This window comes from Dama dama, chromosome 21 (assembly GCF_033118175.1).
Source record: "Dama dama isolate Ldn47 chromosome 21, ASM3311817v1, whole genome shotgun sequence".
Taxonomy (NCBI): Eukaryota; Metazoa; Chordata; class Mammalia; order Artiodactyla; family Cervidae; genus Dama; species Dama dama.
The window spans coordinates 9985534-9997350 of NC_083701.1; positions in this window are offsets into that span (position 1 = coordinate 9985534).

Genomic DNA, 11817 nt, shown 5'->3' on the forward strand with positions numbered 1-11817 from the left:
AAAAAGAGATTAAGGTCAGCAAAAGGAAAACATACAGAGGGCAGAGTCCAGGCACAAGCTTCCGGCTCTCCTCTCCAAGTGGAGTCACACAGCACTGGAGTATCTTTTTATACCTGGGACTTTAGATCACGCCAGGTAGTCTGCTCTAACAAAGTGATTTATCGCGGGGGCGTTGGGTCACACAGTGTTAGCCTGACCCCTGGAGAAGCTGGTGCCTGAGCACCTAAGCTCAGTCATATGGGCTCCTCATGTCCCCACATGACTGTTACCCCAGTAAAAACCCTGGACTCCATGGCTGGGGTGAGTTTCCTGGTTGACAAGATTCCATGCACGTTGCCATATGTCATTGGTGGAAGAAAGATACTCTTTTTAAAATCTTTTTAATTTTGCATTTGGGATATAGACGATCGACAATGTTGAGGTAGTTTCAGGTGGACAGCAAAGGGACTCAGCCATACATACACATGTGTCCACTCTCTCCCAAACTTCCCTCCCATCCAGGCTGCCACATAACATAGAGCAGAGTTCCCTGTGCTACACAAGAGGTCCTTGTTGGTCATCCATTTTAAATATAGCAGTGTGTACGTGTCGATTCCAAACTCCCTGACTATCCATTCCCCCCATCTCCCCACCTGGTAACCATGAATTTGTTCTCTTGGTCTGTGAGTCCATTTGGAATATTACTCAGCCATTAAAAAGAAAGAGATGATGTCATTTGTGGCAACATGGATGGACCTAGAGATTCATATGGAGTGAAGAAAGTCAGACAGAGAAGGAGAAATATAGTATGACATCCTTTATATGCAGAATCTAAAAAGAAATGAGACAAATATACAAAGATACTCTTATCAGGTGGTATATTTCAATGGTTTAGAGATTGTCTATTCAAGGACCAGACTTTTCTTTGGAAGATGCTTGGTTTGAATGCCCTCTTGCATCAACCCTCTACTGCATACTCACACAATGAATCATCTCTCTCTTTGGATCAGGTCCCCGTATACAATTTCCATGTCCATTATCCCAGTAAATGCCAAGTGTTTCTGCAGAACATTACTAAGCTCTCTCCAGTGGCCTTGCCTGGACCCCTCCATTCCTCATTGTGGAGATAGCTTCGCTCACCCGTTCACCCTGGATACAGCTGACCATCAGTTCTCCCTTCTTTATGATCTATGCCCGCCCTTCAGTGAGAAGTCACTTTTCATGTAGCATCCAAGTGGAGACAGTTCTCCCCCATCTGAAGACCCTTGAGTACAGTTGCACGACCAGTGAACAGTAGGTTCTTTAGGGATAAAAGCAGACAGATGCTTTCCTGTCTGGGCAGACACAGAAAGTTTTATTTTTAACCCTCAGGACACTTGAGGGATTCTCAAAGTCATTCAGATGTCAAACTCAGAAATGGCTGTGGTCAGGACTTTCTGGAGCCTAAAAGGGCCCCTTGTTTGCAAAGCTGATGAAGATGCAGTAAATGTGCTAAAACAAAGGTACAAGTGTCTGGATAGGAATTAAAAAATCAAAAAAAAAAAAAAATCAACAAAACACAGCGCCACTCATTCTGTGGGTGAATCTGATCTGCTCCTCTCTGATGGATCAAGTTGATTTTAATTAGGGACCTTTGACAAGAAAGGATCCCTGAGGTTCCCTACAGAGTTATTTACCATCGGGGAAAGGACCTGGACCAGAGGGCCAGGAGGGGCCAGGAGGGGCCAGGAGGGGCCAGGATGTCAGACACCACCCTGCCTCTGCCTCCCGCACAACCCCCAGGAGAGGAGGGTGAGGATGCCTGGGAATCCGAGTGGCTCGGTTCCTTCTCCCCTCACACCCCCGGCTGTATCGTGCCCACAAACAGAACTACGGGACAGGCTCCTCAGGGGAGGGGCATTGTGGAGGACTGTCCGGCTCTGTTTCCTGGACCTTCTTCCAGGAGCTGGGAGGATGCCTTCTGAGGGGACATGGGCGGGTCCTCTGCCCACCCACCCCCTTCACCAGCGTGCGCCCCTCTTCCCTAAAGAGACTTTGCAGTGAAACAGTACATGAGTCAGTAAAGTATGATGTAAGAACCGAAAGAAAAAATAAGAGGATGGAGCAATGAATGACTTCTTCCCCACACCTGGGCTACCTGCTTGTGGGGAATATCCGTGTGGAACCCATTACCCCAACCTTGAGGGTTAGTGACCACACTTGACCTCAACTCTTAAATGTCCAAGCGTGGGGCACCTCTGAGGCCCATGCAGAGGGACAAAGCTCAGAGGACTAGTTTGCTAAGGTCACACCTTCTCACAACAGCAGCCGCAGCAGGAGGTAAAGGGGGCCCAAGGGACACTGACCAGAACCTAGAGTCCACGGTCTCCTGGAGGTTAAGGGGAGGTTCAGCCTCTCCCCAGCTGAATAAGCCCAGATGTGGGGGGTGCTTAGGGCAATGGGGGAGCCCCGAGGGGGGGGGAACTTCCATACTGACTGACTTGTGCATGTGCAGCTACCAGAGGTTTGAAAGTGAAAGTCGCTCAGTTGTGTCCAACTCTTTGCAACCCCATGGACTATACAGTCTACAGAATTCCCCAGGCCAGAATACTGGAGTGGGTAGCCTTTCCCTTCTCCAGGGGATCTTCGCAACTCAAGGATGGAACCTAGGTCTCCCACGTTGCTGGTGGATTCTTTACCAGCTGAGCCACAAGAGGAGCCCAAGAATACTGGCGCGGGTAGCCTATCCCTTCTCCAGCGGATCTTCCCAACCCAGGAATCTAACCGGGGGCTCCTGCATGGCAGGCGGGTTCTTTACCAAGTGAGCTATCAGGGAAACCAGTGGTTTACTGATGAGATAAAGGGAAGGAACAGTTACTGAAGGAGATGGTGAAGCTACACAAGGAATATTGCTAACCAGGATTCTTTTTTTTAGTACATTAAATTTACTCATAAAAACATTCTAAAAATGTACAATTTTCCCCTTTTTAAAGAAGTATAATAAAATATTAAAAAATCCCAAAACTGAATACCTGACATACAAAATTCAAAATCAAATTAGCAGAATATTAAAAATTTACAAAAGGATATCTTTAAAAAATATTTATAAAGTTGCATGCAACTATGTAGAATTCACATTTTAAAAATGGTTCAAAAATGGAAGAATTTTCCTTCATTCCTGAAAAGAAAATATGTCCAAGAGAAGCTGTGAAAAGGCAAAGCACAAGTACATTTCCATGTATTCCACTCATGCCTGAAAGACTAGCAACAGAAAAAAAGAAAGGGGGAGGAAGGGGGATGAGTTTCCCTGGAGGTTCAGTGGTAAAGAACCCGCCTGCCAATGCAAGAGACATGGGGCTTGGTCCCTGGGTTGGGAAGATGCCCTGGGGAAGGAAAAGGCAACCCACTCCCAGTATTCTTGCCTGGAGAATCCCATGGACAGAGGAGCCTGGCAGGCTACAGTCCATGATGTTGCAGAGCCAGACAGGACTGAGCAATTAAACAACAAAAACAACAAGGAGAGGGGGAGAGGAGTGTGTGTGCACGTGGCTTAGTCAACCAATTTCTGAACAGGTGCCCTCTACTGGGGGCTCGTGTGAGTGAGGAAATTGGGTTCTATATTAATCTTTAAGCTCCCATTCACTTCAGTTCAGTCGCTTAGTTGTGTCCGACTCTTTGCAATCCCATGAACTGCAGCACATCAGGTTTCCCTGCCCTTCACCAACTCCCAGAGCTTGCTCAAACTTTTGTTCATCGAGTTGGTGATGCCATCCAACCATCTCATCCTCTGTCTTCCTCTTTTCCTCGGGCCTTGAATCTTTCCCAGCGTCAGGGTCTTTTCAAATGAGTCAGTTCTTCACATCAGGTGGCCAAAGTATTGGCGTTTCAGCTTCAGCATCAGTCCTTCCACTGAATATTTGGAACTGATTTCCTTTAGGATGGACCGGTTGGATCTCCTTGCAGTCCAAGGGACTCTGAACAGTCTTCTCCAACACCAAATTTCAAAAGCATCAGTTCTTCGGCACTCAGCTTTCTTTATAGCCCAAATCTCACATCTATACATGACTACTGGAAAAACCATAGCTTTGAGTAGACGGATCTTTGTTGGCAAAGTAATGTCTCTGCTTTTTAATATGCTGTCTCGGTTGGTCATAGCTTTTCTTCCAAGGAGCAAGCATCTTTAATTTCATGGCTGTAATCACCATCTGCAGTGATTTTGGAGCCCAGAAAAAGAAAGTCAGCCACTGTTTCCCCATCTATTTCCCATGAAGTGATGGGACCAGATGCCATGATCTTAATTTTCTGAATGTTGAGTCTTAAGCCAACTTCTTCACTCTCCTCTTTCACTTTCATCAACAGGCTCTTTAGTTCTTCTTCATTTTCTGCCATAAGGGTGGTGTCATCTGCATATCTGAGGTTATTGATACTTCTCCCATCAATCTTAATTCCAGCTTGTGCTTCATCCAGCCCGGCATTTCGCATGATGTCTTCTGCATATAAGTTATATAAGCAGAGTGGCAATATACAGCCTTGACGTACTCTTTTCCCAATTTGGAAACAGTTTGTTGTTCCATGTCCAGTTCTACTGTTGCTTCCTGACCTGCATACAGATTTCTCAAGAGGCAGGCAGGTCAGATGGTCTAGTATTCCCATCTCTTGAAGAACTTTCCACGATTTGTTGTGATCCACACAGTCAAAGGCTTTAGTGTAGTTGATAAAGCAAAATAGATGTTTTTTTGGAACTCTCTTGCTTTTTCAATGATCCAAAGGATGTTGGCAATTTGATCTCTGCTTCCTCTCCTTTTTCTGAATCCAGCTTGAACATCTGGAAGTTCACAGTTCACATACTGTTGAAGTCTGTCTTGGAGAATTTTGAGCATTACTTTGCTAGCTTGTGAGGTGAGTGCAGTTGTGCGGTAGTTTGAACATTCTTTGGCATTGCCTTCCTTTCTCCCATACAATAGCCTTTTCGCTCTTATGCCTGAGTTCTTGTGAAAACTGCTTCTCACTCTTTTCCACCAACAGAGAAGGGAAAGGCCAAGGATCCAGGGAAATTGTAGGTCAGTGAACCTTAATCAGGGGTGATTTGGACCCCCAGGGAGATTTGTTTGGCAATGTCTAGAGACATTTTTGTTTGTCACAACTTGGGGAGGGGGACTGCTACTGGTATCTCATAGGTAGAGGCTCAGGGATGCAAGCAAGACACTGTATGATGCACAGAACACCCACACAACAGAAAATCATTTGATCCAAAATATCCATATTGCTAAGATTGAGATACCCTGTTATTGGCTATGAGAAGAAAACGAGCTTCTCAAATACTAAGAAATGCCCAGAACAACACATCTATGCTGACTGTCATTATGCCTTGGCCCTAAGCAGCGGTTATGCTCTGGAGATGCTGAAAAGATGAATTTTCGCCACATTGATCCATTGACCCCCATTGTCTTATTCAAGAAGGCGTGTCTTCTGTGCTAGTAAGAAAGGATGGGCACCATGTAGCTTTTTTCCTCTGTGCACATGAGGCACTGAGCAATAATTAACAATCTATAAGGAAAAGCTTCAAGGCACAAGGACAACTGGTTATGTGAAGAAGCCCTTCAGTGAGTTTTGTAAAGGCTCAGTTCTTCCCAGATTTGACTGTTGGAAGGGCCCTGGTTCTCCAGAAAGCAGTGATGGAGAGAACAACTCACAGGGTTCACAGCCAGTCTCACCTGGACGCCAGGAATGGTCTCATCACACTTGAACTCAGACTAATGCATCAAACCTCAACATTCACTGTTCATCTCACCTGTAAAATGAAGCTACTGCTGCATCCCACTGCTATTGGGATGAAAAAGACAAAATCCTGTAAAAAAATACTTGTGGTATGTAATGGGTGCTCAGTAAATGTTATTGCTCCTTGTTAAATCTGGAAAGGAAACAATTCCCAACGTGGCTATGAAGCAAAGAGGAGGAACTCGGATGTAATGGGCTCTGCTACTATCCACTCACTGTACCTGGCTCACCTCATCCTCACGGTCCTGGTAGGATTACTCCTCATGGATATAGAGCCAAGGCTGAGCAGTAACAAGCTCCATGCCCCACTCCGAATGAGTAAGCAGAGAGGGCAGGGAACCTAGGATGTCTGATTACAAAGTCTCATCTTGCCCTACCCCACCGCTTGTGCAGAAAACCCCTAAAGGTATCAAATTCCCAGGCCTGAGGCCAGAAACATATAAGAAGAATCACTGCAGAGATCCTCTCACTGGGAAATTAACTAGAGCAGACAAAGCCAGCCCTTCTCCTGAAGGAGGGCCCCTGTGAGTTTCATCGGAGCTCTCCTGATGACCCTAAGACATAATCTCTGGGCCTCCAAGCCTTTGAGGTGAGCTGGGGGGCATGGAACAGGGGAGCCATTGTTCTCTAATTAGAGCCTGGGTCTCCTGTGAGGCTCGGGGTGGGCCCCTTGATATGAAGCCTTCACCTGCTCCAAGCCAGAGCATTATAATTCCTCCTCCCCCACAGAGATAGCCCACCTGCCAGGTTCATGAAAGGCTGTCCTCTTGATGCGAGGAAGGGGAGGAGGGTCACATGATGAAGGGTCTTTCCCTGGCGTATAAAGGACTCAGTCCCCATCCTGTTCAAAGCCAGGCATCATTCATTCAACGGCTTTCCAGTGGGACCTTCACGGTAGGCAGCCCCTTCTCCTGATGGTGTAGTGGAGGGGGGCGAGGGAGGTAGGGAGGGATGGGGGAAGAGGGTTAGGGATGGAAGAAGAGAGGGAAGGATGTAGAGAGGGAGGAGGGTAAGGATGAAGGAAGAGAGGGAGGAGGGAGATGCTCTCAAGGGCTGTCTGAGACCTGAGACCTGGATGCTACTCCAAGATGTAGGTAGCAACTCCAAGGCACCCTGAACCCCTGTACAAAGAGATGCAATGCCAGAGAACAACATCTGGTGAATTCACCTGGGGGGAAAATTCAGCACAACACATCGGTGTTACAGTTACAGTTCAGTTAGAGTTCAATTGCTCAGTCGGGTCCAACTCTTTGCGACCACATGGACTGCAGCACTCCAGGCCTTCCTGTCCATCATCAGCTCCTGGAGTTTACTCAGACTCATGTCCACTGAGTCGGTGATGCCATCCAACCATCTTATCCTCTGTCATCCCTGTCTCCTCCTGCCTTCAATCATTCCCAGCATCAGGATCTTTTCAAATGAGTCAGCTCTTCGCATCAGGTGGCCAAAGTATTGGAGTTTCAGCTTAGCATCAGACCTTCCAATGAATATTCAGGCCTAATTTCCTTTAGGATGGACTGGTTGGATCTCCTTGCAGTCTAAGGGACTCTCAAGAGTCTTCTCCAACACCATCGGTGAGAGTCCAACAAATCTGTGTGGGCCAATGTCCCTCCCTAGGGCAGCTGATATGGAAAAATAATAGGCATTAATCCTAGGCCAGCCTTACTGAGCACCCAGTTCGTGGCCAGGTATGTCCCTACTTGACAAAGGTGACTTCATTCAGTCCTAACCACGCCGTGAGGAAGGTGAACGAGCATCTTAACTGCCCAGGAAGACAAGCACCAGGCAGGTTCGGGGTCTGGCTCAGGGCACTCATGCAGGGAGAGGCAGAGCTGGAGCCCCGACCAGGCAGCCCCACCCCGGGTCTGTCCCGCTAGAAAGGCGTTGCTCTTAGACCATCCCAGAGTGGGTGGCGTCATTCTACAGGGGACCTTTTGGTGGGTCGGGCCTCCAGTGCATGCAGACTAACACTCCCACAAGACAGTACTGCCCTGGGGTCACCGACAGCCCCAGAGGCTTTCTTGGGCAAATTAAGAAAAGGCAGTTCTCTTCCAGGTGAACTCAGTCCGCCCCCAAGGGCACCTGCCTCTGCCAGCCAAAGGAGGCTGGATTCCAGCCGGAGGATGCTGGATCTCTGCAGCGGCCCTGAGCCGTCCCACCCGCAGATCCTAATGTGCGTGTCCCCGCTGCCCCTACATTTCAAGCCCCCTCCCCTGTGCTCAGGGATGAGCGCGTGCTTTCACCTCTGGGCACACCACGGCCAGTTAGGGGCCGTCAGCTACAGTGTCACACCGCACTCTGGCTAGTAGCTGCCACTCTGGGGGCCTCCCAAGCTAGTATTGTCAAGAAGTTCAACAGTTATACAGTGAACAGAATGACGAGGCTGCTTACTTGGGATTTAATGACCAGGATCGCAGTTTAGGGGAAAATACCTGGACCAAAGACTTAAGTCAAATTGGCTGACCTCAGTTTGATTCTTGCCTCTGGTGGGGCCCTGCTGCCCCTGCAGGGGCGCCTTTTGGCAAAGGCAGCCCTGGCAAGTTCCCAGGCCTCTCTGAGCCTTGGTTCCCCACCTAGAAAGTTCTAGCATTGGGATGTTTTAGCTCTCTGGAAATCTGACTTCCAAAGGAATGAGAGATGGATGGTTGACTTATACGCATTCTGCATGTCATGTTTTTAGGACTAAGTTTGAATGATAATACAGAGTGGTCATGCTACCCCAGTGGCACACACAGGGAGGCCAAATACTGCTGCATGCGTTGTGCACTGTGCAAAGGTGTTGTGTGTGCCCATGGGGCAAGTAGAGGCTGAAATGCAGCCAGGGCTCAACTCCCAAGCTTGCCCTCCGCAGCTCTGTGTTGATGGAGACCCAACATAAAGAATGACCTGGTCGATGAAAGGTAGCATTTAAAGGAATGAGGTGCTGGGGTTTATAACTTTGTTTTTAATTGTAGTAAAATATGCATAATATAGAATTTACCATTTTAACCATTTTTAAATGCATTCACATTGTTGTGCTAACATTACCTCCGTCATCTCCAGAATTTTCATCTTCCCCAACAGAAACTCTGTCCCATTAAATACCAACTCCCCGTTGCCCCAACCATAGCCTACTTTAAAAAACCTTAGAGCTGAGTCATGGTTATGTCTGTAACAAGGTCATTTCTGCTCATTTGCAGTCTAATAAAATATATGCTTGAAAATCCAATAAATATAGCTGCAATGCCAATAAAAATCACCCTCCGTCTGCTCTCTAAGTGTCAGGACTACTCAGGAGACTATCTCCCTGAAATAAGTGTCACAAGAGAAGAAAAACAACATCCACAGAGCTAAGTGGACCCCCTCCTGCATTTCACCAAACAGGGGTTTCTACTCCAACAGGGAATCGGAACCTTCATTGTGATAGCTATTTCTTGAGCCTTTACCAGTGCTGGGCGCCATCATTGTAATTACTGATGATTTGGGGCCATTTCTCTCCATCAGGCACTTGTAAGTGTCATGCATGGTCATGGATTAACTCACTCACTCAATCCTCACAACACCCCCTGAGTTATATTGTTAATATAATGAGCCCTGGATCTGGGAAGTGGGGCATTCTTACCATAAACGGCCAGTCTCTAAGTCTCACTGATCTCATCTATAAAAAGGAAGTTTGGACTAGATGATTCCACTGCCTCTTCTGAGCTCAAATCTTTGGCATCCTCTCGCTGGGTGATGGTAACAATCAAAAATCTGACTCAGTAAGTGCCTGGTAGTGTGACACCAACACCATCAGCCTCGGTCCTGTGGGTGTGACTTTATGAGTCCCAGAAATGCTTTTAGCTGCCACCCCCAGAGTGCCCAGGTCATATCACTTTCTAGCGGAAGAGCCAGTGCAATCAGAGGATCTGTCCAACCTTGAAAGTTAACCTGCTGTAAGAACTTAACTGGTCAAAAAAGATTATAAGCAGAGAATTGTGTCTGATAGATAAGAAGCAGAATATTAGAGAATGCTTCAGTTCAGTGTGAATCTCAAAGAACTCTCACCCTCTCCTACATTCATTCAGCAAACATTTATCTTACAGCCAGCAGAGGCTGTGCTGGGGGTCCTGGAGCAAGTTCACAGAGTAGAGACCCTCTGGGCTACAAATGTCTTCTCCTTTGGGACACCTTCCCCAATACCAAGGCCTGCCCACAAGTAGGGTGGCCCACCATGGCGCTAGGTACCTATGCCTGGCCACCAGGACACGGGGCAGCCTTTGCCTCTGGGAGAATAAATTGCAGAAAGTGCCCCTTCCTCCGGGTTGATGCAGCTCTGTAGAAGGCAAGCTTGGGAGTTGAGCTCTGGCTGCATTTCACCCCCTCCTTATCCCATCGCACACACAACCCCTTGGCACAGTGCATAATACGCACAACTGTATTTAGCAGCCCTGTGTGTGCCACTGGGGTGGCACGATCACTCTGTATTATCATTCAAACTTCGTCCTAAAAACACGTTCTACAGACGTTCGGACTCTGTGGGAGGATGCCAGGGTGGGATGATTTGAGAGATTAGCACTGAAACATGTATATTACCATATGTGAAACAGATGAGCAGTCCAAGTTCGATGCATGAAACAGGGCACTCAAAGCCAGAGCACTGGGACAACCCAGAGGGGTGGGGTGGGAGGGAGGTGGGAGGGGGGTTTGGGATGGGGGACACATGTTCACCTATGGCTGATTCATGTCAATGTATGGCAAAAACCACCATAATATTGTAAAGTAATTAGCCATCAATTAAAATAAATAAATAAAAAACATGTTCTAAAGCAGAATATGTATAAGTGACAATCCTTTGGGAGTTAGATTCCCAGGGAGCTAAAACCATCCTAAATCCCCCTGGCCTTTAAATTGTTCCTTCCCTATTAAATAATAGTTGACCTACTTGAGTCAATAGGCAGTGAGTGACTACTGAAGTTCAACATTTGCTGCTCAGATCACAGGCAGCTACAGCTGAAATGTGGCAGTTTCCTGAGCCCAATCATTCTTTTTGCCATGAAGTATTCAAATGACTCAGAAGCCAAAGGGAAGAAAGATGGAGCCGCTGCAGGAAAAGCACCGTTTGCTAAAGGGCAGTGGCACCGTGGCCGGATTTATCCTGTGATGTTGGTACGAAGCTTCAGAGTCAGCCTGCTGAAAAATATCCCATGATATCACTTATATGTGGAATCTTAAAAGGTTATATAAATGAAGTTATTTACAAAGCCGAAACAGACCCACAGACATAGAGAACAAACTTGTGGTTACCAAAGGAGATTAGTGGGAGGAGATAAATTAGGAGTTTGGGATTAACAGACACACACTGCTATATATAAAATAGATAAACAACCTACTGTATAGCACAGGGAACCATACTCAGTATCTTATAATAGCCTATAATGGAAAAGAATCTGAAAAAATATATATATATATTATAAATCACTGAAATCATTTTGCTGTACACCCAAAACTAAAATAATATTGTAAACTACCTATACTTCAACCTAAAAATGGATTAAAAATTGAAAAAAAAAAAGAATACTGCTCAGAATGCTGCTGGACCATAACACATGGGTTCCTCAAACCTCAGTTTACAAAAGTGCTTGTTCAATTGCTGCCTTTCCCCAAAGTCCATGAACCACTCACAGGTAAGGTGCGCTTTCTTCACTTTGTTTCCTTGCATCCTTGCTACGTGCCTGACACACAATAAATGACCGCCAATTTAGCGAATAAATAAATGAGAGCAGAACTATGTCCTCAGCAAGTGCACGGTGACATTTCCATTTTACAGATGGGTAAACTGAGCTTCAGAGAGGGAATGTGATCCCTTTACTGCCATACTGTTGCAGACCAGGGCTCTTCGCCTTCCCCGATCAATAGAAATTGAATAGAGGCTGAACAAGAAGTTCAGGCAAGGCTTTGTTGGGGGCTCTGCGGTAGCAGGGGAGAGCAAAAACAAACAACAGTTTCCCTTGCTTGCTGGCTCCCGGAGGGGTGAATGAGTTTGTTCCTTACATGGGGTGAGGGTAGATGTATGTCCAGGGGTCGGGCCAAAGGGGTGGCTTCGGTGGTTTGCCCACCCCT